Source organism: Odocoileus virginianus, chromosome 2 (assembly GCF_023699985.2).
Source record: "Odocoileus virginianus isolate 20LAN1187 ecotype Illinois chromosome 2, Ovbor_1.2, whole genome shotgun sequence".
NCBI lineage: Eukaryota > Metazoa > Chordata > Mammalia > Artiodactyla > Cervidae > Odocoileus > Odocoileus virginianus.
The window spans coordinates 13,361,894-13,387,679 of record NC_069675.1 but is presented as its reverse complement, the minus strand read 5'-3'; the positions used below and the strand labels follow the sequence as shown (position 1 = coordinate 13,387,679).

General features: G+C 43.7%; 1 protein-coding gene across 2 annotated transcripts in view; it reads right to left on the bottom strand.

Moving 5' to 3' along the window:
* Nucleotides 1–21,532, bottom strand: part of ADD2 (adducin 2) — a 117,662-nt gene extending 96,130 nt beyond the window's left edge. Inside the window, exons 1-2 of one of the 2 annotated variants that reach the window (XM_070476452.1) lie at nucleotides 21,039–21,532; nucleotides 11,601–11,780 (exon numbers count right to left, since the gene is read on the bottom strand). The gene's annotated coding sequence lies outside the window, so the exon portion shown is untranslated. The remainder of the gene's footprint in view (nucleotides 1–11,600; nucleotides 11,781–21,038) is intronic. The other variant, XM_070476445.1, reaches the window with a different exon arrangement.
* Between the last annotated feature and the right edge of the window lie 4,254 nt (nucleotides 21,533–25,786).

Here is a 25,786-nt window from a genome sequence, read left to right as displayed (position 1 = left end):
CCTGACCCAGGGATCAAACCTGCATCTCCTGAGGCTTCTGTATTGCAGGCAGAGTCTTTACTTCTGAGCCACCGGGGAAGCCCCCAAAATACAATGTGCCCTCCAAACCTGCATTTCTCAGCTTTCCCTGAAGCTAAAAGTAATTATCTGATACAGTCCGAGTCAACAGTGTGTAAGCAGAAATCTGCTGGGAATTTCTGGGCAAGTGTAATTTCCTGATAGAAATGCTACCCCTTCTCCCTTACCGCTTCCTCCTCCTCTCTGTCTAGAAGGCAGCTGAGAGATTGGAAATGGAGTAGCTGATCTGTAAACTTTCAAGAAAAAGAATACCCCCATGACAGAGCAGAGACACAGAAGGAGGCTGGCACGTTGGTGCCATGATGAGCCACTGAGCCACCCTGCGCTGCCAAACTCTGACCTTTCTCAGTGAGGGATATAAACCCCTATTGGACTAAGCTACTGCAGTTGGTGTCCTGTTCCATGAAGACGGAGGCAATACTCCATCAACATAGTGTGTTAAAACAAAGAACTCACTGTCCAATCAAATTTGGGATTGGAAGGGTAAACCCAGGTCTTTGTTACAGAAATTTTCCCAACAATGTGTATCCTAGATGTGTGATGCTTTGAGAGGATAAAATATAGGGTCCTCCCAATCGTCTTGACCATGGAAACTTTTGTTTCATGTAACATTCCCTTAGAATAGTGCTTGACCAGGCATACTTTGGGAAAGACTGATCAAGGACCTTCTTCCCCCTACTTCTCTCCCCCTCCCTCCCTCCTGGGCTAAGGAAAGAAAATGCCTTTGTGGGGCATCCAAGTATAAATTCTTAGCAAAAGTTAAGATATAAGATCATTTAACTTTGCATGCTGGGTTGAATAGTGAGTATCTCCCCCAAATTCTATGACTGTGACCTTATTTAGAAATAGGGCCTTTGCAGAAAGTTAACACAAAGTCATAATGGATTAGACTAAATCCACTAAATCCAGTGGTGGGATTGTTGAGAAGGAAAAGGAGATTTGGACACGTACAGGCACAAAGGACACAGACACAGAGGAGAAGGCTATGTGATGATGGTGGCAGAGCTGGGGTAGATGCAGCTGCAAGCCAAGACGCACCACGGATTGTGGGCCCCCAGCAGGAGGCAGGAAGAGGCAAGCAAGGCTCCTTCCATTCAAGGCTTCAGAGGGAGCAGGGCCCAGCTGACACCTTGAGTTCAGACATCACCCTCCAGAACTATGAGAGAATAAATCTCTGTTGTTTTAAGGCATCCAGTTTGTAGTACTTTGTTAAAGCAGGAAACTAATCTACTTTGCAATATTATAACAAAGTTTAAATTGTCATAATTTTCCCCTGTATCCCCACCCCCCGGACTGAAAATTAAGGATCAAGATGGCATCCTGGCCATCTAGAAAGCGGGCCTCAGCCCCACCCATTTCCTCTACCGTATTTTAAAGATTCTTGAAATGGATTTATATTCTTCTTGTCTCTTTTCCTGGAAATCAACTAGCCTCTTGAAAACTCTGCCACTAAAAAAAAAAAAAAAAAAAGGGAGAAGTTGACATTTAGAAAAAAATGCCCTGAAGAGCAGCTTGTCAGGAACCTGGATTTGCAGTAATTACAGCTATGCCCTGGGTGAGTGCCTCGGCTTCTCTCAACTCCATCTGCCCGAACCAGTGACTTGGGGGGTCGGCGCGGTGGGGGCATGAGGCAGGGAGAGTGGACTGGTAGACCTCTATGGCCCTTCCACCTTGATAGGCTGGAATTCCAGCCTCAATGTTTCATGTATGTGACATCTGACACATGTTACTTGGAAACATAAAAGATAGCTGAGTTCATTTATATATAAGAATCTTAATTCCTGGGGTATTTCTTTTAACTGAACTAGAAAAAGGAATGCAATTGTATGTTTGGGGTAATGTTTGGGCTAGGTAATGAATGTGTGTCTTCTTTTCTCACCCTTAAAAGAAACTCACACTTAAAAAAAGAGTTACTCAAAACATACAAAATATGTTGTTGTTTTGAAAACAAGTTTACTAAAGATTTCCTTTAAAATAAACAGAGCAAAATTGTAATTTAACCTGCTCTTTTCCAACCTAAACAACCCAAGATCCTTCAGACTGTCTTCACCTGAACTACTTTCCATCTACTTGACTATGTATGTTGTTTCCTGAACCCCAGCCGCTTTTCATCATACTTTGAAAGTGTGATAACCAATACAGAGAATGATACTCTCTAAATTGAACAAGGCACAGGAAACCTAGGAAAAGCACACACCTTGGAGTTTGAAGGTCATTTTCTCAATGTATCCCACAGGTTACAGAAAATTCAGTGATGTCATGAGAAATGAAATAACACAAGGACACATAAGACACAGTGTCTGCATAAGGTGCATCCTGATATTGTAATTATCAGACAAAAATATTTCAAAATGTTTTAAATGCAAATAGGCCTTGTCAGAAATGGTCTGATGAAGTCAAAGAGACTATAAAATCTGTAACATACACACCCTTTGGATACTTGCCTGTGCACGTTTGCAGTAAGATTTGTGCTTTACCAAGGACACAGACACCTTAAAATAAGACCCTTTCTCCTAAGTACCTAACTATATCAATAGCACTGTTGGCTATCATGTTGACAACAAGGAGAAAAATGAACTAAAATAATGAATTAGGTTTTTTAAAGTAATAAACTGCAGGTCTATGTAGGGTTACCTAGTTTTAAGTTTTTCTTATCCAAAAAAATGCAATTAATAATCCCATCAACCGTATAGGGTGGTCATGATAACTACAATGGTGGTGGTGGTTTAGTCGCTAAGTCATATCTGACTCTTGTGACCCCATGGGCTGTAGCCGGCCAGGTTCCTTTGTCCATGGGATTCTCCAGGCAAGAATACTGGAGTGGGTTGCCATTTCCTTCTCCAGGGGATCTTTCTGACCCAGGTATTGAACCCAGGTCTCCTGCATTGCAGGCTATAAATGTATGGCATTGTCTTAGTTCACTTGGGCTGCTTAGACTGGGTGGCTTAGAAACAGCAGAAGTTTATTCCTCACAGTTATCAAAACTGGGAAGCTCAAGGTCACAGCACCAGCAGATTCAGTGTCTGGTGAAGGCCCATTTCCTGGTTCATAGAGAGCTGTCTTCTCACTGTGTCCTCATACGAAGGAAGAGACAAGGGAGCTCTCTGAAGTCTCTCTGAGGTCTCTTTTATAACAGCACTAATCCCCATGCACAAAGGCTCTGCCCATTTGACTTAATCACCTCCTAAAGGTCCTCCCCCTCCAAACATCACCACATAAGGGACTGGGTTTCAACATGAGGCTTCCTGGGTGTCATCAGTGGTAAAGAATCCGCCTGCCAAAGAAGATGCCACAAGAGATGCAGGTTCGTTCAATCCTTGGTTTGGACAATCCCCTGGAGCAGGAAATACAATCCACTCCTATATTCTTGCATGGAAATCTCATGGATAGAGGAGCTTGGTGGGCCACAGTTCATGGGGTTGCAAAGAGTCAGACCCAACTGAGAGCACATGTACACACATGTGCATATGAACATTGGGATGACATAAACATTCCTTCTATAGCAGTTATTAATAAAGTCTAATGTGTAGAATATACTCAACAAATGCCAGCTACCACTAACATTATGGACCCAAGTGTAAAGGTTTGGTATACATTTTAGAGGACTAGGCCAATGGCATTTTCTGATGGATTGGATAAGCAAGTGAAGGAAAGATAGAAACCAAGGACAATTCCAAGATTTTTGGCATAAGCAACTGGGAGGATGATATAATGCAGAGAAAAGTGGGTTTGAGGAAAGAACTCAAGAACTCAAACAGGGTCATGTGAGGTTTGGTCTGAGATGCCTGTAGGACATCCATGTGAAAATGTCAAGGAGGAGGGGGATTACAAGTCTGAAGCCTCACCACTCAATACCACTCAAAAGACCAGCAGTGCCAGCATCACTCGGGAGCTTGTTGCAAATGCAGAATCTTAGGACTTCCCTGGTAGCTCAGCTGGTAAAGAATCTGCCTGCCTTGCAGGAGACCCTGGTTCGATTCCTGGGTTGGGAAGATCCCCTGGAGAAGGGATAGGCTTACCCACTCCAGTATTCTTGGGCTTCCCTGGTGGCTAAGATGGTAAAGAATTCACCTGCAATATAGGAGACCTGGGTTTGATCCCTGGGTTGGGGGGATCCCCTGGAGAAGGGAACAGCCACCCATTTCAGTATTCTTGCCTGGAGAATTCCATGGACAAGAGAGCCTGGTGGGTTACAGTCCATGGGGTCACAAAGAGTTGGACATGACTAAGCAACTTTCACTTACACTTTCATTTTTTTCACTAGGCCCCAGACTAATGAAATCAGAATCTGCATTTTAACAAACTCCCCCGGTGATCAGTATGCACATTAAAGTTTGAGAAGCACTAAGCTAGAGCTCTGGGGAGAGAGAGACTTTGGAGTCATCAGCATTTAAATGGAGTCTGAAGCTAAGGCCTGGATGAACTCTCCAACGGAGACTTTATAAGAAGACTAGTGGCCCAGGGTAGAGCTATGGGGCTCTTCACATTTAGAGGTCTGATAGAGGGGTGAGGGGAACCACACCGAGGAAGAGGAGGAACAGTCAGTGGGTCTAAAGGAAAACCAGGGGACAAAGGGTTCCTGAAGGCCAGAAAATAGAATGTTTCAAGACGTGGTCAACTGTGTTGAATGCTGCTGATGGGTCAGGTAAGATATGAACAGGGTAGAGGTGGTTAGGGGCTTCCCTGCCGGCTCAGACAGTAAAGTCTCCTGCCTGCAATACAGGAGACTCGGGTTTGATCCCTAGGTTGGGAAGATCCCCTGGGGAAGGGAATGGTTACCCACTCCAGTATTCTTGCCTGGAGAGGTTTTTAGATATTGCAACATGGAGGTCGTCAATGACCTTGACAAGAGCCATCTCAGTGGTACAGAGAGGGCAGGAACCTGGGTGCAGACAGTGCAGAAGAGGAAGCCAGACAGGGAACAAAAGCAACTCTTGCAAATTTGCTGAGAACATAGAGAAGTGGGGTAGTAGCTGAGATGCATAGGTAGGAGATACTGGAACATGCCTGAATGCCAAGGAGAATGTTGTAATTGAGAGAGGGAGAGAGACAGAGAGGAAAGGTGATGATTCAGAAAAGGGAAAGACCAATTGCTAGGGCGGTATTTTGAGGTAAAAGGGAAGAGGCAGAACATGGAAGCCTCTGAAAGAAGCAGGGCTGCTCAGCTTGTTTCTCCACGAAGTCAGAGGCACCCAGCAAGGTGGGTGGGGTGGGGAGGGAAGGCGATTTAAAGAAAGGAGGAATGAATTAGTCACTTTGGAGAGTGAGAAAGTAAGCAATTCAGGACTGCCAGGTAGTCAGGGTGCTTTTTTGAGACGCTTGGCTAAGCATTTAAAAAAACCTCACGCTTTTCCATAACATGCTTCATTCCTCCAGAAAACTTCCTGCCCTAATGCATGAGCCATCAATTACGAGAAGGTGAATTTTCTCCATCCATTCTCATTATTCTCATGAGCATTTTATTACATTAAAGGTCACCGTCAGCAGAGCAAGGCTAGACAGGAATCATTGCAGAGCTGCAGCAAGACAGTGATACAAAAGAAAGATGCTTTCTGTCCCCTCCATGAGATGTATGGCTGGGGGTGACACAGGAATCAATGACATGAACACACGAGATGTTTCAAGAGAGGAAGTTTTTCCTCCTCATCTCACAATTCACAAGACGGTCTAGGAGATCCCTCACGAGACGAGGACATTGGTAAACAACACCAGCTACTGTTAATTGCCTTTAATTGAGTTTTGAACAAGCCCCAAGTCAATAATGCCTCCGTGGTTACCGCCTTTCCTGCTTGGAAACCAATCTCACTGAACACTGCATAATTCTTTGCAGCACCCCGTAATTCAGCTTCACATACCTCCCTTCCTGTGATCCCCAAATCCCAAATGGAAAACCTGCCTCTCCCCTGACCACACAGCTCTCACAACACACACCTCACACATTCAGGGTCTGTGCACAGTGTGGACAGCCTCCTCGCGCCTGACAGCCACCTCCATCTATTTCCACGGCTTCAAACACCCCCCTGCCTTGGGAGAAAACACCCTCCTACTAGACTTCCCATCGCCCCTCCCTTTGGCTGCCGTCCATCACTCTCCTGGTCACTCCCCTGATTCAAGGACCACTTCAGCTCCTTCCTCCTGTCTTCCCCTCCAATGCTATTCTTACTCATTACTGACGATTTCCGCTTCAGTCTCCACAGCCATAGTGATCCACCCAACACCCCACCTCACATCTTCTTGACCTCTAAAGCCAGCTATTTCTCCTTTCACCCCAGCCTCAGCCACCCATTCCCATGGGCACATACTTTAAATCTTACTGTCACCAGCAAGAACATCACCTCCAACATCTGGAGTTCACACCCTACTCCCTGACCACCCCCTTCCAGTCCCAACTACTCAGATACCCCTCCACCAGGAATTCAGGGTCTCCAAGACCTCCCACTCACTTCCTCTCTATCTATCTACTCCCAAACTCCACCCTTCACATTCCTCCTTATCTTGCTTAAATGAACTGCTCCAGCTGGGTGACCACACCTTTGCAAAATGCCTCTGTCCCTCTGTCCTCCGCTAGTCTCACGTCACAGAGCCTCCCCTTTGGTCAAAGCCTACACGACCTTGCTTCCTGTGTGCATCTGGGCAGTTGACCCTTGCACACAACCAAGCAGACTGGACTCATTTCAAAATTCCCTCCACGCCTTTGAAATGATTTCTTAACCTTGCCAGGCAACCTGCTCTTCCCCTGTACAGACTCTTCAAGCAGATCGTTTCCCACCTTTTCATCTCTGCTCAATTCTTCCCCACGCCCACTCTCAGCCAATGGTGTCATCTCAAATAGCACAATGAAATGCTTGCAATCAGCCAGCATTTCCTCATTCTCCAACCCAATCCCACTAACCCCCGTGAGTCAGCTCAATATCTCCTCCCCAGAGGCCTTCGCTGGCCACTCTGGCTAAAGCAGTCTCCTCTGGTCACTCTCTCTCTGGTTACCTGAATTTATCTTGTGCATAACAGTATCAGTGCCTGACACCGTTCATTTGTTTTGTTAGCAGGTTTAGTATCTTTCTCTCCTTCCTAGAGGGTGATCTTCTAGTTTGCCCCAGCATTCCCAACACCTGGAACAGCAGCTGTGCAGTGAGGGCATTCAGTAAACCCTTCTCAATTGACTGATATTTATAGTTAAACCACACAAACCTACCTACAACTGTGATAGATTACTCATTGTTGCTAGTTTACCTCAATCGCAGTTTAAAAAAAAAAAAGTGCATCACTGTAAGATGCCCATAACATAAAATGTACTATCTTAACTGACAGTTCTTAAGAGTAAATTTCAGTGATATTAAATACATTTATAATGTTGTGCAGCCATCACCACCATATACTCCATAAATCTTTTCACCGTGTAAAACTGAAACTCTGCAGCCATTAAACAATAACCATCCATTTCCCCTACCGCAGCCTCTGGGCACCACTGTTCTATTTTCTGTCTCTGATTTCGACTGCTCTCAGTACTTCATATAAATGTGATCATAGAGTATTTGTCTTTCTGAGATTGACTTATTTCACTTAATGTATGTCCTCAAAACCATGTTATATGTCAGAATTTCTTTCTAAGACGGAACGTTATTCCACTGTATATATATACCACATTTTTCTTGTCCTTTCATCCATAGATAGACACGTGGGTTGCTTCCATGTTTTAGTTAATGTGACTAATGTTGCTATAAACATGAGTGTGTCAGTATCTTTTCAAGTCCTTATGTCAATCAAGTTTAAATAGCCATTTCCTTGAATACCTTTTATTTAACTCTCCCCCTTCCCCCAGTTAACAGTAAGGCTGCCATCTGGGCTAAAAGTCTCTCTTTTAAAGAGGTATTTATTTAGTGACTAGAAGCATAAAGACAAGAACTTGAAGTAAGCAAATTTTTTAAATGGAATCAATATGATGGCTTATTATAACTGTCTTCCTCCCTTCCTCTCTCCCACTCTAAGGAGCAGCCCCTCATAGTACAGACCACATCACCCTCCAGAGAAGAGTCCCAGAAGCAGCCTGTGGTGGAAGGGAGGATCAGGTACCCCAGCTGACATCACTCCCTGGCATCACCGTTCTCTTAGCAGCTGTCCCCCATCCCCCACTCACGTCCCCTGTTAAGTCTCTGCTTCCCTCTACTTCCCTGCTTACCTTTGAATGGCAGAGCACTGCTGACAGGTAAAAGACAAGAAGAAACAAAAAAGAGATACTGTGGCATCTAAGCAAATGAAAAGATGTTTAGCAGCATAGATCATCAGGGAAATGCGAATTAAACACACAATGGGATACCACCCCACACCTATCATGATAGATAAAAATTTTGTTAAAAAACTAACAATACCAGATGCAGAGCAACTAGAACTCCCATAAGTTGCTGGTGGGGATACAAAACAGTACTGTCATTTTGTAAACCACTTGGCAATTTTTTTTAATAAAGTTAAGCACACACTTAGCATACTGCAATGCCACTCCTAGGTATTTAACCAAGAGAGCTGAAATTTTATGTTTATACAAAGACTGATAGGCCAATATATACAGTGGCTTTATTCACAAACATCAAAAACTGGAAATATCCAAATGTCCTTCAATGGATGAATGGTTAAACAAATTGTGGCACAGCCATCCAAACAAATATTATTCAGCAATCAAAAGAATGGACGACGAACATTTGTAATAACATGGATGAATCTCAAAAATATTACACAAAGTGAAAGAAGTCAGACACAAAAGGCTACACTGTATGATCTCATTTATATGACATTCTGAAAAGGGCAAAACCAAAAGCAGATGCATGGCTGTCGGGGGTTATAGGTGAGAGGAGAAGATTCACTTCAAAGGCATGAGGGAATGTTTTTATATTGTGATTGTGGTGGCAGCTACATGACTGTATGCATTTACCAAAATTCACAGAGAATTCACAAAATTCTCTAAGGAAGAGAATTCTATTATACATATATTATATTATATACAACATATATAATACCTTAGTAAGCTTGCTTTTTTTTAAAAAAGCACAAGTAAGTAAGGTAAAATGTGACCATCTGTATATCACTGGGAGACACAATAGGAAATAATAAGAGCAACACGAACAGCAACAGAGCAAGCCATTTTTAAAGAACTGGTTTCCAGTCCTACAGTACAGCCTTCCAGCCTTGCAAGAACCTGAATATGATGCAGTGCTTTGCCTGGCATTTCTAGATTCCTTTCAAGGTGCCAGCTAGGAGCCAGGCAAGCATCCATTTCAGCCCCTCTTTGAAAAGGGCACAAAAGACCTCCTGATCCACAGCCACCTGGGCCTCTGGTTGGCAGAGTCAAAATGACTGACATCCTGGAAGGCAGAGCCCACCCTGCAGCCTTGCCCCGCACGCCTGCCCTACACCACCTCACAGCTACAGCAGGAGACATGTGACCAAACTGTGTGATGGTGTGCCATGCGGGTTACAGAGCAGGAATGGAGACCTTCTCAAAATCTGAGTAATTCTGAAAGATTATTTTAGCAGGTAATGGAGAACCTCAAATAGGACATCAAGCTAGGTACAGATGGGATTGTGGACTTGCTCTGAAAATCAAAGCCCCGCATTCCTGGCCCAGCTCCTCATTTCCCAATGGACTTGACCTTTCTTGTGACTGCAGTCACCCATCCATAAAATCTTGATGAACCCAATTCACAGTAATAAAAACAAGGTTCCCTTGCATAACTAAAGCTATAGATCGGCTTTATAACACTGTCAGCTTAATTAAGGATTGCCTTCTGCATGTCCCAGTTGCAGAATTTACGGATTTTTGTCCCACTATTTTAAGTCAACTAATAGATCTGTCATTTAACAGTGTTCTCTAGCTATTTTCATTTTGTGTTTGAAGTTGACTAATGTTTAACATCGTGATTAAGATGAAAGTTTCCAATTTTAATAAAAGAGCAAAAAAAATAAAAGACCTATCACCTAGCTTCAGAGTAGATTGTGGTTTGCCCAGGAGAGACCTGGATATGCCTCTTGTTCCCTTGTAATTATTAATAGCACCTCCTTTAGCTCTAAAAAGTGCCAGTTTAGGTGATTAGTTACACTCAACCTCAACAGTTGTCAACTCATGGGCTACTTCCAACACCACCTCCAACCCCACCATCTGCCACAAAAAAAAGATTCTGTTGAGACAAACTTTAGACATTGTATCACTTCCCCCATAAATATGATAGGCTTTGAAAATGAGATTTTAATTTTTTGACAGCCTTAATATAGCTTCACTTCAGAATTAAATATAACAGATAGTGGCTTCAAAGCTGGTGACAGTTTTATGGCCTGTAACTTTAACAGAGTTAAGATAGATGAAGTAAAATTCCCAATACTGTTTTCAGTCTTGATTTTCATTGCTAAGGCTGAAAAATGAAGCAACAATTTCCAAATTAAACGAACACATAGAGACAACTGGAATTTCTTATGTCTTATAACTCCAGATTTACTTTCCGACCAAAGAACTGTTGGTACCCCCACATCTTTCCTTCTCAACCAGGTGAAAAAAAAAGCCAGCAGCCCCTCCCCTGCGAGACTACAACCCATTACTTTCACTAAAAGAAAGTTCACTTACTTTCTCTGTGACTTCTTTACTTTCTGCGTCTATATCAAACGTACTGTCAATTCTGACCAATGGTCTTCCGTAGCACTTGGGCAAAAATTGTGATACAGATTCCTAGAAGAACTTTTCATCCTCTCTTCATTTTTACCCCAATCTCTTTTAGACTATTAGCCAAGGTCTTCTTTCTAATTTGCCATTTCCACTTTTCTGGAGTGGCTAAAGAGAAACAACTGCATTCATAAGAATTGTGTATAAACTAAATGCTAATCATCTTTGAATAGAAGAATGCATCAGTGTTTCTGGACTGTTCTAGAGAGCAGAAAATATTGGAATTGAGTTGATAAGTACTGTACAGATTTGAAAACATTTCTATAACAAGGGAAAGCAAATCTGACCAGGGTTTGAATTTAAATCATGGCCATGCCAATAGTTTACTATGCATGACTTGATTGAAAATTAATGTCCTTGGCTTCTAATTCAAGATGGCAAGCCTAATCCCACCCATGTTTCTCTCTCTTCTTGAACTCCTTAAATTAATCATAAGGGAATAAAAATACATAAAACCCACAATGACAAAGTAAAAGCATATCATTAACAGAGAAGAGATTTCAACAAGTTTCTGGAGGACAAAAAGCAGATGGAGAACTGGTGACTAATGGTTGAAAGCAGAAGACTAGATTTCAGGCACAGGATATTGGAGCCAAGGAGGCAGATCTCTGGCAGAGCCCTAAAAGTGTTCTGGATTCTGAGGTGGCAGGTGATATGGAGGGGAGGAATTAAAAAAAAGACTAAACACAAGGGCACAAATGCAGTCTCTACATGGAAGAGCAGACCCTGCCCATCCCCTCTCCCACCTCCAACACACAGTGGTTCACAGCTAGGCACACAGCTATAGTTACCTCTGTATGTCAAAACAGTATACACATACCTCTGTTTCTGAATTTATCAACTTGACCTCTGGGTGAGTCTTCTTAGGAAACTGTCTGCGCTGCAGGAGGGGAACTAGAGCAGCTCTGATGGTACTGGTGCTCTCAGGGTAACAGAATCCGTTTGAACTTCGCCCTGGAAGCATTTTCCACTTAGTGGTCCAAGGGTTGAGATATTGGAGCTCATGAGAAAGAGATGAAATCCTAGCATGTTACTTATCATGCAGTGAGCAATATCAACCCAGTTAGATAATGAACACTATAACAGTTTTCATCTTTTAGAATTACCTAATAGACAAATCATAAAGACCAGCTATGATGATGGAACAGTCAGTCAGTTCAGTCGCTCAGTCAGGTCCAGCTCTTTGTGACCCCATGGACTGCAGCACACCAGGCCTCCCAGTCCACCGCCATCTTCCAGAGCTTGCTCAAACTCATGTCCATGGAGTTGGTGATGCTATCCAATCGTCTCATCCTCTGTCATCCCCTTCTCCTCCCACCTTCAATCTTTCCCAGCATCAGGGTCTTTTCAAATGAGTTAGTTCTTGACATCAAGGTAGCCAAAGTATTGGAGCTTCAGCTTCAACATCAGTCCTTTCAATGAATATTCAGGACTGATTTCCTTTAGGATTGACTGGTTTGATCTTGCAGTTCAAGGGACTCTCAAGAGTCTTCTCCAACATCACAGTTCAAAAGCATTGATTCTTTGGCACTCAGCTCTCTCTATGGTCAAACTCTCACATCCATACATGCCCACTAGAAAAACCATAGCTTTGACTAGACAGACCTTTGTTGGCAAAGTAATGTCTCTGCTTTTTAATATGCTGTCTAGGTTGGTCAGGGCTTCCCTGATAGCTCAGTTGGTAAAGAATCCGCCTGCAATGCAGGAGACCTGTGTTCGATCCCTGGGTTGGGAAGATCCCCTGGAGAAGGGAAAGGCTCCCACTCCAGTATTCTGGCCTGGAGAATCCCATGGACTGTATAGTCCTCGGGTCACAAAGAGTCGGACACGACTGGGCAACTTGCACTTTCACTTTCACTAGGTTGGTCATAGCTTTCCCTCCAAGGAGTGAGCATCTTTTAATTTCATGGCTGCAGTCACCATTTGCAGTGATTATGGAGTCCAAGAAAATAAAGTCTGTCACTGTTTCCATTGTTTCCCCATCTATTTGCCACGAAGTGATGGGACTGGAATGAACAATTTCTTGGTTTTGATAATGCAAGTAAATGCACAACTAGAGGGAAGGAAGAAGTGGGCAAAGAAAGATAGTGGTGATACCCTTATCTTACAGAGTAGAGAGTCAAGTGACCCAACCAACAGTCCATGGAATGAGAAACCTGGTTTTAACAAATGCATTGTCTGGTGTGACAGGTATGATGAGAACAAAGCTAGAGAGGTGTAGGTGTGGCCTTAACTACATCCCTGACTTTCACGGCAGAAATTCACTACTTGATGATCAAAGCTGATAAATTCAGAAACAGCAGTATATGCATATTATTTTGAGATACCACAGTAACTATAACAGAACAGAAAACACAGCTAAAATTGGTTTGCCTGTGGATAAAGGATTTGGGGCAGGGCAGGGATTGTTGCTCTCCGTTAGAAACTCTTCAGTTCTATTTGATTTCTTAACTGTACATATGCATTGCCTTAGAAACAATAAAAATTGGGGGACAGGTGACAAAGGGAAAATAGTGGTACGTTTCATGAAATACAAGAAAGGAAGTTTCACACAATATAATATGCAGTCAGAACTAGCATGGAATGGGTTAAGCTGGATGCGGCATAACTATGGTAACAGATGTAGCTAATTTAGGGCACAAATGAGGGTGTCGGAAAGATCTAAGAGAAGTGTAGTGTAAAGAGGGAAGGAGAATAAATTCTAAATAAAGGAATGCTGAGATAACCAGGATAGATGTTCCGCCACCTGGCACTAGTAAATAGGAAAAGAACTGAAGCTGCCCCTATTTTTCTGATGTCTTTCACCATAGATGTTTAAAAGTAAAAGCCAACAGATTTTTATATGGGTGCCACGCAGAGTAAAGGAAACAAACATAATGGTATTATACTCGATAAAATAATATAGAAGAAATCATGTCTGTTAAATAAAATTCTCTCTTCATAAAGTCCCCATGCATTTCAAAGTTTAATAACTTAATCTGTTCTTTGAGAAAAACAATTTATAAATGACATTTAAATGCACAAGGATTGGCTTTCCCTTCAATAAAATGATTCACAATTGAGCATATGCAGTTAACTACACCTTTCAGGATTCCAAAGAAAAATAAAAATAGGAACAAATTTGCATCACTTTTGGTTACCAGGAAGACTGCCATCCACGCAACAGAATCTGTGAGGAACTGACATCTTTGTAACATTGATTCTTCCCAACCAGGAACATGGCATTTGATTTCTGGAGTAAATATTAGTAGTTCATATTCTGTTTGAAAACTGTCCATTTCATCAAGATTTTCACATATGTTAGGATACAATAATTCCTAGTGTTTTTATGATTTCAAATCTCTTTTTCCTTCCATAAATCCTTTCTAGTGTTATTCACGTTTTTCTTTTAGTTAGGCTTGCTAGAAGTTGTGTATTTGATTGGCTTTTAAAAAGAACCAACTTGCCAGATAAAAAGGAGGAGGAGGGCACATAAGGCGGAAGGAAGAGCGTGTGGGGGATGGGTGGAGAAGGGGAATGTCCAGAAAGTCCAGCCTGCATCTCCAAAGAAGGAGAAGGAAAGCAGTCCAGGTAGGTAAGGAGTTTGGGGTTCATCCTAAAGGAGTGACAAGATTGGATTTTTGCTTTGGAAAGATGGAGGCAAGGAGGTCAGGTTGTATGTGGGGAAGAGAAGTGGGAAGCTCTGAAGAAAGCCGGATTTCTAGCCAACAGCATGGCTGACTAGAACAGAAGCCCAGGCAAATTAGACCAGCAGGATGGAGGGCAGACACATCAATGTAGGGACCAAAGTCTAGCTGGGCTTCATGGAAGTTACAGAATTGGAATCACCGTGGCCACCTCAAGACAGCCAAGTGGCTCCTTCTATAAACTGCTGAGGGGTGTAGGGGATGACCTGTGATCTCTCCTCACCCTGACCCTCTTTGGCCTAATATGGCTACCAGCCCTGAGGTTCCAGGTCCTCACAGGCCTATACCTGGTCCAAACAGCTCTCTGTGTGGGAGGATGCAGCGGAGGGGGTCAAACGGTCCTTACTGCTTCTATTCACAGAAACCCAAGGAATTTGCTACTTGGCTTGATAAGTTTTTTCCAGACACTTCCAGGCTGAGCCCAGGGAAGACAATTCCAATATGATAGTGCTCAGTCCCTCAGGCATGTCCGACTCTCTGCAGCCCCACGGACTGTAACTCTCCAGGTTCCTCTGTCCATGGGATTCCCCAGGCAAGAATACTGGAGTGGGTTGCATTTCCTTCTCCAGGAGATCAGCACTGACATTTTTTTTCTGGCATACGACATCCTAAATTCTCTGGCCTCCAGGTCCTGCCTGGGTTGCTTGAGAGTTGAGGCCCTGGGGCAATCAACTAAGTTAGGGATATTTAGTGCTGGACCAAGTGGCATTTATCTATATATTTATGTATCTTAATTTTTAGCTGCAAGTGTGCGGTTGATGCAAACCAACCTGGTTTGAAGCTTTACTGGGGGCTCCCTTGGCACATGTCAAGACTGGATGCCCTGTCACTCAAGGTAGAAGGTGCTGATAGCATTCTCAGAGACTTTTGATTTATACCTCACTCTCTCCCTAACAACACCATAACTCCTCCAGGCCTGGCGGACTAATCTAGGAGATAACTGGGAGAACATGCCTGCCTCTTCCCAGGAGGATGCCTTATTGAATCATGGGATGGATACTGCTGGTTGGCACCATCTGCACCGTATCTTCTGGAGAGTCCTTAAAGAATCTGGGCCTATGGTCTGTTTTCTCCCTGTTTTCTAAAACTAAAATAGATCTGTCTTCCTTTGCCTGGCACTATCCCAGAGTTTGCACTGAAAATGCTCCATCCCAGGAAATCCATCAGTCCTAAGCAATCAGGATTCTAAGTAACACACCATCAAATATAATTCTGTGTATGTGTCTGTATAAATGCATATGTCTTTGATATGTGTATATCAATAGGAAAGCTATCAAAAATATAATTATAGTGGGACACTAACATATTTCTTATAATCTTTGACAGATCATAGGTATGGAGAAAGTTTTAAAATAGATTTGAATATAACCAGTAAACTTGTTTTAATCCAAACAAACATTGTACTCCACAGAGAATAGACTTTCGTTTCACCTCACTCAATAATATTGACAAAGCTTTCATTTGTAGTTTATCCTGGAAGATAGACCAAGAAGAATTTTTGCTGGAAGCTTACCATTCCATAGATGCTCTTTGAATTCAGAGGATTTTGATGCTGTTGTTGAAGACAGAGGCAAGCTTTGGTATTACTGCCTTAAAATTCTTTCAAGCTAAAACTATGTCAGTCAAGGTATATGCAGTCAAATTTGGGGCCACAATCTCTCTTCTAGAAACTCAAAATTCTATTGCAAGAATCTTGGGTCTGTCCTTGAACCCAATTCAAAATGCTTGAATTTTATAGAAACCCTTTTTGAAAAAAAAATCTTATGAACCAAAGGTTGACCTAAATCACTTTATTAAAATATAACTTAAATATGTATCAAAAAGACCAGTTCTAAATACTTGAACTTTGTAACTTTTATATCAGTAGAATGCAAAAATGAAAGTGGAAATAAATACAACTATCCAACTTTAAAATGTCAAATTAATAAATTTTATTTACTGCAACAGATAATATTGTTTTGATGAAACTAAAATACCATCTGGGTTTAACATATAGAAAGATTCAGCTTCAGGTCTAGTTACTACATGTTTGCGCTCAATTGCTTCAGTCGTGTCTGGCTCTTTGTGACCCTATCGACTGTAGCCCACCAGGCTCCTCTGGCCATGGAATTCTCCAGGCAAGACTACTGGAGTAGGTTGCCGTGCCCTCCTCCAGGGGATCTTCCCAACCCAGGGATCAAACCCACATCTCTTATGTCTCCAGCGTTGGCAGGTGGGTTCTTTACCATTAATCTTAACCACTGGACCACCAGGGAAGTCCTACTACATGTTACCACTACCTAAATATTTACTTCAATGTACTAATGCAGACAATACATAAACAATGCAAAGCAATATTAATAACCTCAAAAATGTGTTTCCTACTTGAAGATAATCAGGTATCATAATTAAAAAATTCTGGTGTCATAAAAGAATGGATAGGACTTCAGGGGCCCGGTGGTTAGGAAACCACCTGCCAATGTAGAGGACACGGGTTGCCTGTACATGTCTTGGGGCAACTGAGCCCACAACTACTGAACCCACACTCTAGAGCCCCTGAGATGCAATAAGAGACGCCACTGCAATGAGAAGCCCGTGCACCACAGCACACCCCACTCACTGCAAATACAGAAAGCCCAGGTGCAGCAATGAAGACCCAGTGCAGCCCTTTATAGTAAATAATAAACATTTTTTAAAGGATGGATTTATATGTTTATATATAACTGAATCACTTTGCTGTATACCTGAAACTAACGATTTATATGTTTATATATAACTGAATCACTTTGCTGTATACCTGAAACTAACATGACATTGTAAATCAACTATATTCTAATATAAAATAAAAACTAAATTAAAAAATTCTGACCCCAAACCATCCTGGCACACTTCCGTAAATGAAGTGCCACTTCATTAATAAAAATAGTATGAATGCTAACATTCATTGAACATAGTTTTTCACATGTAATACCTCCAGTCCTCACAATCTTACTGTGAAATCAATGCTGCATATTTACCCACATATAATCATAGGCATAGAGAGGTTGAGTAACTTGTCCAAAGTCTCACAGCTAAGAAGTGGAAAAATGGATTTGAAGTCAGGCTGTCTTGGCTCCTCTTAACCATTATACCAAATTGCTGGTCTCATTGCTTTGGACATAAGGTACTTATTGAGAAATTACTAAATCTGCATTAAATCAAGATCTAATCCAATTATTCTAAAACCAGCAACAGCAACTTTCTCCTTGCATTTTTACTGCAACACCTGCTGCTAATAAATTGCTGCAACTTGGCCCATGCCAAAGTGGAATTGGCAGGAGAACTTCATTCCTGGCCAGTATAGCAGTGGTCGCCAGGAGCTGTTCTTTTGAATCTAGCAAACCTGTGCCCTGTGTAGACTCACACACACACACACACACACACACACACACACACACACACACACACACACCCATCTTAGTTTAAACTCCCCTCCCCCTCATCTGTGCTGTGGCCCAGCCACCAGGCCTGCCCCTGGCCCACCTGGGAAGACGCAGAGGCAAACAAAGGCCCCAGCATTGTTTTGGGGGTTGCCATGAAGATCATCTAGAACACAGTTTTAATATTCATTAGGTAAGATCATCACTGAAATAAAGCCACTACATTTTAGAGAATATACAAGTCCCTCAAAATACAATATTTTCAGAACCCCAGGGGTTCAAGAGAACTGTGGGGGTGATATCAGGATCCCTCACACTAAGGGACACTCTAAAAATGGCAAAGTGAAACCCATCTGACAAGGACATTATTTCTAACACTGCTTCATACCTGGAAAATGTTCCTTTCTGCTCTTAGAATTAAGAATGGTTATGCTTCTCTGCATAAGTTTTTATTCTGTGTTTTTATGTCTGGAAGTGTGTCATTTTGTATTTCATGCTTTTCCTGCACAGCTCTTCTCACATCTTGTAACCAGATATTCATTTGAGAGACGTCTTCATGAATGTCCATCTCCTGCATTTGGCTATAAGTGTTGTCAGGGTGGAGACCACATCTGTCTGCTTCACTCCTTTTTTCCCAGTGCCTCACAGAACCTGTGCGTAGTAGGTCCTCAGTGAATGTTTGTTGAGTGAACGAGTCCATGAATAAACAAAGCCTATGAACTTGTCATAGGGCTTGCCAACTTCCCTTTTGGTATGAGTTGCTAGAAAGTTCAGAGTTGAATTTGTTTGCCCCTCACATGCTTGCCTGGTGGTTCAGACGGTAAAGAATCTGCCTGCAATGCAGGAGACCCAGGTTCAATCCCTGGGTCAGGAAGATCCCCTGGAGAAGGGAATAGCTATCTACTCCAGTATTCTTGCCTGGAGAATTCCACCGACAGAGGAGGCTGGCAGGCTATAGTCCATGGGATCACAAGGAGTCAGAAACAACTGAGCAACTAACACTTCTCCCTTTTCACTTTCAAATGTTTCCATTTTCACATTAGCCTCATTCTTAACACAATTTTATGTCTCTACCTTTAGTTTCCTTTTTCTTTCCCATCTACTTCTAAGTCTGTCTTGCTGTACTTTATGAATCTCTGTAAACCGTCTTAAATTCCATGTAGAACAAGATAGGTGATAAATATATTTATCGGAGTCTTTTTCATAAGTATTCAAAATCTTAATCCTAAACCCTCTGCCAACAAACACATTAGATCATTTGCAAACTCTTAAGGAAAGCTGAGTTTTACTAATTTCAGCACCATGTTGATATTTAAAGCAAATTCAACTCAAGCTTAGAAAACACATACAATGTGTCATTTCAGGCAGTTTTGTATATTTTGTATGTGACAAGCACATTTCTAATCAGGTGAGATAACTGGGTGGACAAGTAAGAACATAGGGCTCACTACAGAAATGGTATGGATTGTGGATCAAAGGGTGATTTATCTGTAGTGGTTCTCCAAAATGTATTGACACCATACTAATAATGAAAAGCTTTCTTTTACTGTACCCTTTGAGGATGGGGAGATGGGGAGTGAAAGTAAATTGGGGTATCTGGGCAAGATGTTGGTCCACAGGCAGAATGAAGGTAGAACATTATAAAGTAGAAATGTTAAATGACTTAAACCCCTTTTTAAAATCTTCAACATATATTCTTCCTATGTCGGTGGGAGGGGTGACTTGCAAGTCTGAAACTTCACAGCTATTTTCCCTGGTCCTACTCATTTATAATTTAAAGCACTTTCATTTCAAGTGTTACCAACTATTTTCCCCTCAAAATGAAACATCATTTTCAAATGCCATTTATGAAGATGTCCCTCATTGCACAAGTTCAGCGTCTCCTGTATCTCCACTAGATCCACACCCTAGATGTGAAAGGAGGGTGTCCACCTTTCCTATCATTTGTTCCTGCCAGGACGCTGGAAATCCCTCATTCCAGGTTAATCAGAAAGCACAAAACCTTCCTTTAGGAAACTGATTTGATTTCTAGTATTTATAAGGCTCATTTGAGTCCGTTGAATCTTAGCCAACAAACTGCAAGAGGAGGGAAGAGTGGGCGTGAAGAAACAGATGGGTAATAATCATGTGTCACAGATAAATGACAATTTTCAGAAGAATTTGATAGGGTGTGGGCTTGGGGCTTTTTTCCCCTCCTCCTTTTCTTGTCTCTCTTTCTCTCTGTCCTCTCGGTCTCTCTCTCCCCATCCTGCCCCCTTTTTGGTTTTTTTGTTTTTGTTTTTGTTTTTTTTTTTTTTGGTCTGGGGGTGGAGATTAGGGAAGAAAAGAACGGGGGAGAAAAGGCAAGACAATAGGCTAGACCCGAGCGCCTGATCAGCATCCTAAAGCAATCTGCCCCTCCCTTCCTCCCCAACACCAGGTAGGCTGGCTGTGGTCGCGATTTCAAAACAAGCAGACGCTGGCCCCCGCCTCCGGGTGGAGCGTGGCCTCCTACTGGGCGCGGGAAGGGAGAGGAGGAGGGGAGGAGATGGGAAGGAAGACAAACTAATAGATAATCTGACTGGCCCGATCTTCTCGGGGACAGTGGCCTTTTTTTCCCTCCAAAGTGGTGCGGTCGCGTAAAAATTCAAACCCATTGGGGTCGGCTCACGTTCCAGCGCCCCTGCTCCCAATGCAGGCAGCTGCCGACGCCGCACCTGCCGACCCCTCAGCTACTGCGGCGCCAAGGCGATGGCGAGGCCGGGGGAGCGCGCCCAGCCCAGCCGAACGCGCCGGGCGGCTCGGCGGAGGGCGGCGGCCCAGAGCTGCGCGAAGGGAGGGGCGGCCCCATGCGGCGAGGCTCGCAGCCCGCCAGCCCGGCTGGACTGAGAAGAAAGCCCCACCCGGCAGGCGCTGCGCTCGGGGCGCGTGGGTCTGATCGTCCCCAGGCAGAGGCCAGCGATGGGCAGCCCGCTTCCCAAAGAACCTCCGATGTTACATCAGCAACGGAAACCTTTAGGCATAAAGCACAGCCGCGGGGAAGGGCTGCCTCGCAGACGCACTCACTGACAGACGCTCACCGATCTGGACCAACCTGCTCCCGCCCGGTGGAAGGATGCTGTAAGGGTCGCAAATTCGATTAAAATAAGCAAAACCAAGCCCAGCCCGCGGCGTCCACTCCCAAGACGGGCTTACCTCCTGCAAGGCATCTGCTCCATCTCTGGTCCTCGGCTGCGGGTGGTTGGGGGCTTGTTTTGTTGGCTGGCTTTCTTTGGGAGAGCTGCTTGATAAATGCACCCAGCTAATCTGCAGAGCACTGTTTTCTACCCATCCTGCAGCCGCGCACTGGCCAGAGCTGCCTGGAATTCCACCAGCAGCGCAGCTTCTCCGCGTCAGTGGTAATCACAGACAACAGAGGCTGCCACTCCTTGACAAAAGGCTTTCGTTCCCACTCGTCCCTTACAGCTCTGCTGTCAGAATTAAATCCATTTCCCGCACGAGGCTGAGAGGAAATGAGAGCTCTCCCGGCCGAGTGCGCTGACAAAAGGACGCTCGGCGGTGCCCACAGCGCCCCCTCTAGCGGGCCGCTGCCCGGCCGCCCGAGGGCCGCGGTGCTGCAGTGCCCCCGCCCGCTCGCCTGCGCTGCCGCAGTCCCGCCGCCCAGGCCCTCTACCCACGGCCACTCCTGCACCACGAGCTGCCCGGAACAGCAGAGCCAATGTGAAGATGCTGTTACTAGGAGGAAAATCTGAAACATGAGCTCCGATGGAGGTTGCATCCCTTGGGATTAAAAAGAAATACAGTCTTGTAATATTTTTTTTTGGTCCAGGAAGGACGTTTTGCTTTAGAAGATTAATTATATTCGTCATTTTAATAGCAAATGATTGACTGTTTGAATTCGAAGCCAAAATTATCCTATTGTAATGCTGACTCCATTTCCCACAAGGGCAAAATGTTTGTTCTTACCGGACCCTCCAGATGATGGGCGCACCTCCCTCCAATTCTCACTACTTCTTCCTCTCACTCCCTCTTCCTCTCACTCCCCTCCCCAGTCTCCCACCCTAGGGGGAACAGGTGTTTGGTGAATGGGCAACTGGATGGAGAACAAGAATACTTGGTTACAGTCTCAGACCTGCCATTGACTGACTAGCTGTGTGACCTTGATGAAGGCACTCAACCTTTCTGGGCCTCTCTGGGTCTTACTCTGTAAAATGATAGTGTAGAGCTAAGACACCTCCCACTGCTACTTTCTGACAGTGTTTCTCAATGCGCAGCCTTCAGAGAGTAGAGATGTCAAGGCCTAGCTTGGGACTTAGACCCCCATAATCTCCATCAACTCCCCAAAGCTCCCATAAATCACCATTCACACTAGGTGTTTGTAAAAATGTCACGACAGGGCTAGTGCAGCTTCCAGAAAAGCTTCTGCTCACTGCCACCCAGATCGTGGCCCCTGGTTCCCTCAAGATTCTGGGGTACCACAGCCCCATAAAAATTACCATACCCTAACAGTGTTGCTGCAGAATCAGCATATCTGGATTTGGGCCCAGGAACCCAGAGGTGTGAGCTCACCTCCTGCAAGGCATCTTCTCCTTCTCTGGTCCTCCTCTGCTGAATGTTGGGGGTTTGTTTTGTTGGTTGGGTTTTCTTTGGGGGATCTGCTTGATAAATGCACCCAGCTAATCTGCAGAGCAATGTTTTTTCCCCATCCTGCATGTGTGTGTGTGTGTGTGTGTAAGCTGCACCATGCGGCATGGATCTTTGTTCCCCAACCAGAGATGGAACTCATGCCCCCTGCACTGGGAAAGTAAAAGTGAAAGTTGCTCAGTCATATCTGACTCTTTGCGACCCCATGGGCTATACAGTCCATGGAATTCTCCAGGCCAGAATACTGGACTGGATAGCCTTTCCCTTCTTCAGGAGATCTTCCTAACCCAGGGATCGAACCCAGGTTTCCTGGGCAGATTCCTGCAGGCAGATTCTTTACCAACTGAGCTGCCAGGGAAGCCCACGGGGAGCATGGAGTCTCTTCGTAGTGATTCTTTGAAGACTAACGTATAAGAAAAAACTCACTACATAAGCTGCTACTGACATAGATAGAAAAGGAGAAAATGCCCACATAACAACCCAAGGACACCTGGCAGGCATTGCATTTCAGACAACAGAGTAAATTTTGTCTTTCTGCTCAGCTCATCCAGCCCCTCCAGCCTCTGGTCTCTACTTCTTCCCCATTCAGGGCTTCTCATCTATTCCCACTTCATCTTCAGAATCACTGAGTCACAAACTCTCTTCCTATTCCATTCTCCCATCAAAACCTGCTAGAATTACAAGCGGCTCAACCACCAGGACCTGAGGTCTTTCTGGCCAGATCCAGGAAACAATATGTTTATTGAGACACTTCAGGCAACTGTGCACTATTGGTGCTGAGCAATAATATCTGGGTAGTTGAAAATGCCTTCTCTGGAGCCCTGGAATCACAGGTACAGTAGGCCCTTTTCTGAAATAGAGCCCAAAAAGGGAATAGAGAATTTTTGTTTAGTCCAGAAATAGCAGGTTTCATAAATCCTCTTGATCATTGCCATCACTCAAAAATTTCTCTTCCTGGTGTGTTAGTAAGCTTTCTCAAACTAATAATAGCAAACTCTTTTTGGCTCCTGCCATTGTTCTGAGAGGCTTTACATGCATTTTTGACTCATTTAATCCCCACAAGAATCCTGCAAGGGTAGAAATAGTGTTACCCTCTTTAGTAGATGAAGAAATTGAAGCTCAGAGAGCTTAGGTAACTCTCTCAAGGTTTCATAGCTAGTGGATGGCCAAGACAGGATGCAAACTCAGCAACATGGCTCTAGAGCTGAGCCCTAACTTCTGTCTTGCACATGCACTCTCAGAGGGGGCAAAAAAATTGACTTTAAAAAGCAGAACTAGTATAAGATACTGATAAAGTCCACAAAGCTGATTCACTCTCCTTCCACCCACCAAAAGAAAAAAAGATTCTGCTTTGATTCTGCTCTTCTAGCCATGAGAATCTTAAAAAAGAAAAAAAAAAAAAAAAAAACCCTCCAGTTTCTCCCAGATGGCATCTGAATATGATGAGTGCTAGTTCAAATGTCAGACTTCAAACAAGACTTCATTGTATTAATTTCCATATTAATAGCCTATATGGAAATGTTAGTTGAAGTTCCAGAAGTTCTCACTCAATTCCAAATTCACTTTGAAATCCAACAAAGGGAATCGGAACTACTTGGCTCCATCAAGTATCATCAAAATTCCAAGTTCTCACTTGCAGAAAGCTCAAGATGCCTGGCTCTTAATAAGGAACAGAAAAGTATAGGAGACTCCATGTCAAACCCAGAAAATTACATTTGGATAGCCTCCAGTAGCCAGATAAAATTAGACTTTCTAACTGATATGCAATAAAATTATTTCTAATCTTCAAGTCTCTTGATGAAAATGTTTCTAGCCAGCAGTAACTTGTAAAGAGAGTGGATGGCAGTGTACAGACACCTGCCGTGTCTAACAGACCTACATGGTAAGGAACCGAGGGTGATATCTGGAAAAAAAGGGAAAAAAAAGCTAGAAACTGAGGCCATGAGCCCAAACATCCTAGAGGAGATGAATTCTGTTGATAGTCACATCACCTTGAAAACAGGCCCTTCCCCAGCCAAGCCTTCAGCTGAGACCCCAGCCCAGATTGACACCTTTATTTCTGCCTGAGAGAAACCTTGGAGCAGAGGGCCCAGCTAAGCCATGCCCAAGCACAACTTCTGACCCACAGAAACTGTTATAATAAATGTGTTATTTTAAGTTGCAAAGTTTAGGGTATTTGGTTGCTCAGTGATAGATAACCAGGACTTTAGCACTCTCTTTAGCACTTTAGGCATTCTATCAATGGCCTACTGCAGAGCATGCTGGGGGTGCTGGAGGAATTGACACCCCAGAGCATCAGCTCTCAACCAGCGACCATCAGGATTTAGCGGATGAAGAGGCCGACTCCCTGCTCCAGAAGTGTGGGGAGGACCCCGCTGAGGCATGCTGTGCAGTCTCCCAGTGTGACTGAGCCCCTCACTCAGTCATGCCCACAGCATCACCGCTCAGCATGCAGCTTTTATAGTCTGGATTTTCTTCTCAATATAATTTTCCCACTCCTTGACTGATGTTTCCTGGAGTTGCCTCCCAAATAAACTATAAATTATGGCCTACTTTTAGAGAAATTGAATTTAAGATAGAAGAGAGCAGGGAAGACGGTGCTTTCAAAGCAAGATCAATGGTAAATTCTAAGTCTAGATCTCTTGAAGACAACACTCTCCCTACAAGAGTAAGTTCAGCCAACCCTGTGGCTGAAGCCTGCTGTGTAAAAAGAATGAAACTGGGGGTGCAGGGCCTGGGACGCCAATCCTGGTCCCATGGACTGTGTGACCTCAGGTAAGACTCTGACCCTAGCGCCAAGCTATAAACTGAGGGTAACAGCACTTGCCCTCTTGTATGGGCTGACTCGTGCCCCCAAATTCCTGTGTTAAAATGCTAAGCCTTAGTACCTCAGAATGTGACTGTTTTTGGTGTTAGGGTCTTCAAAGAGACAATGAGATAAATTAATGAAATAACTAAGATATAAAACTAGGTTGTATGCAAGTGAGAGTCACTCAGTCATATCTGACTCTTTGCAGCCCCATGGACTATATAGTCCATGGAGTTCTCCAGGTTAGAATGTTGGAGTGGGTAGCCTTTCCCTTCTCCAGGGAATCTTCCCAACCCAGGGATCGAACCCAGGTCTCCTGCATTGCAGGTAGATTCTTTACCAGCTGAGCCACAGGAGTGAGTCCTAATCCAATAGGATGATGCCTTTTTAAGAGGAGGAAATGTGCATACAGACTAACACAGGGAGAAGACAGTCATCTACAGTCAAGAAGAGAGGCATCCAGAAAACAACTCTGCTGACACCTCCATCT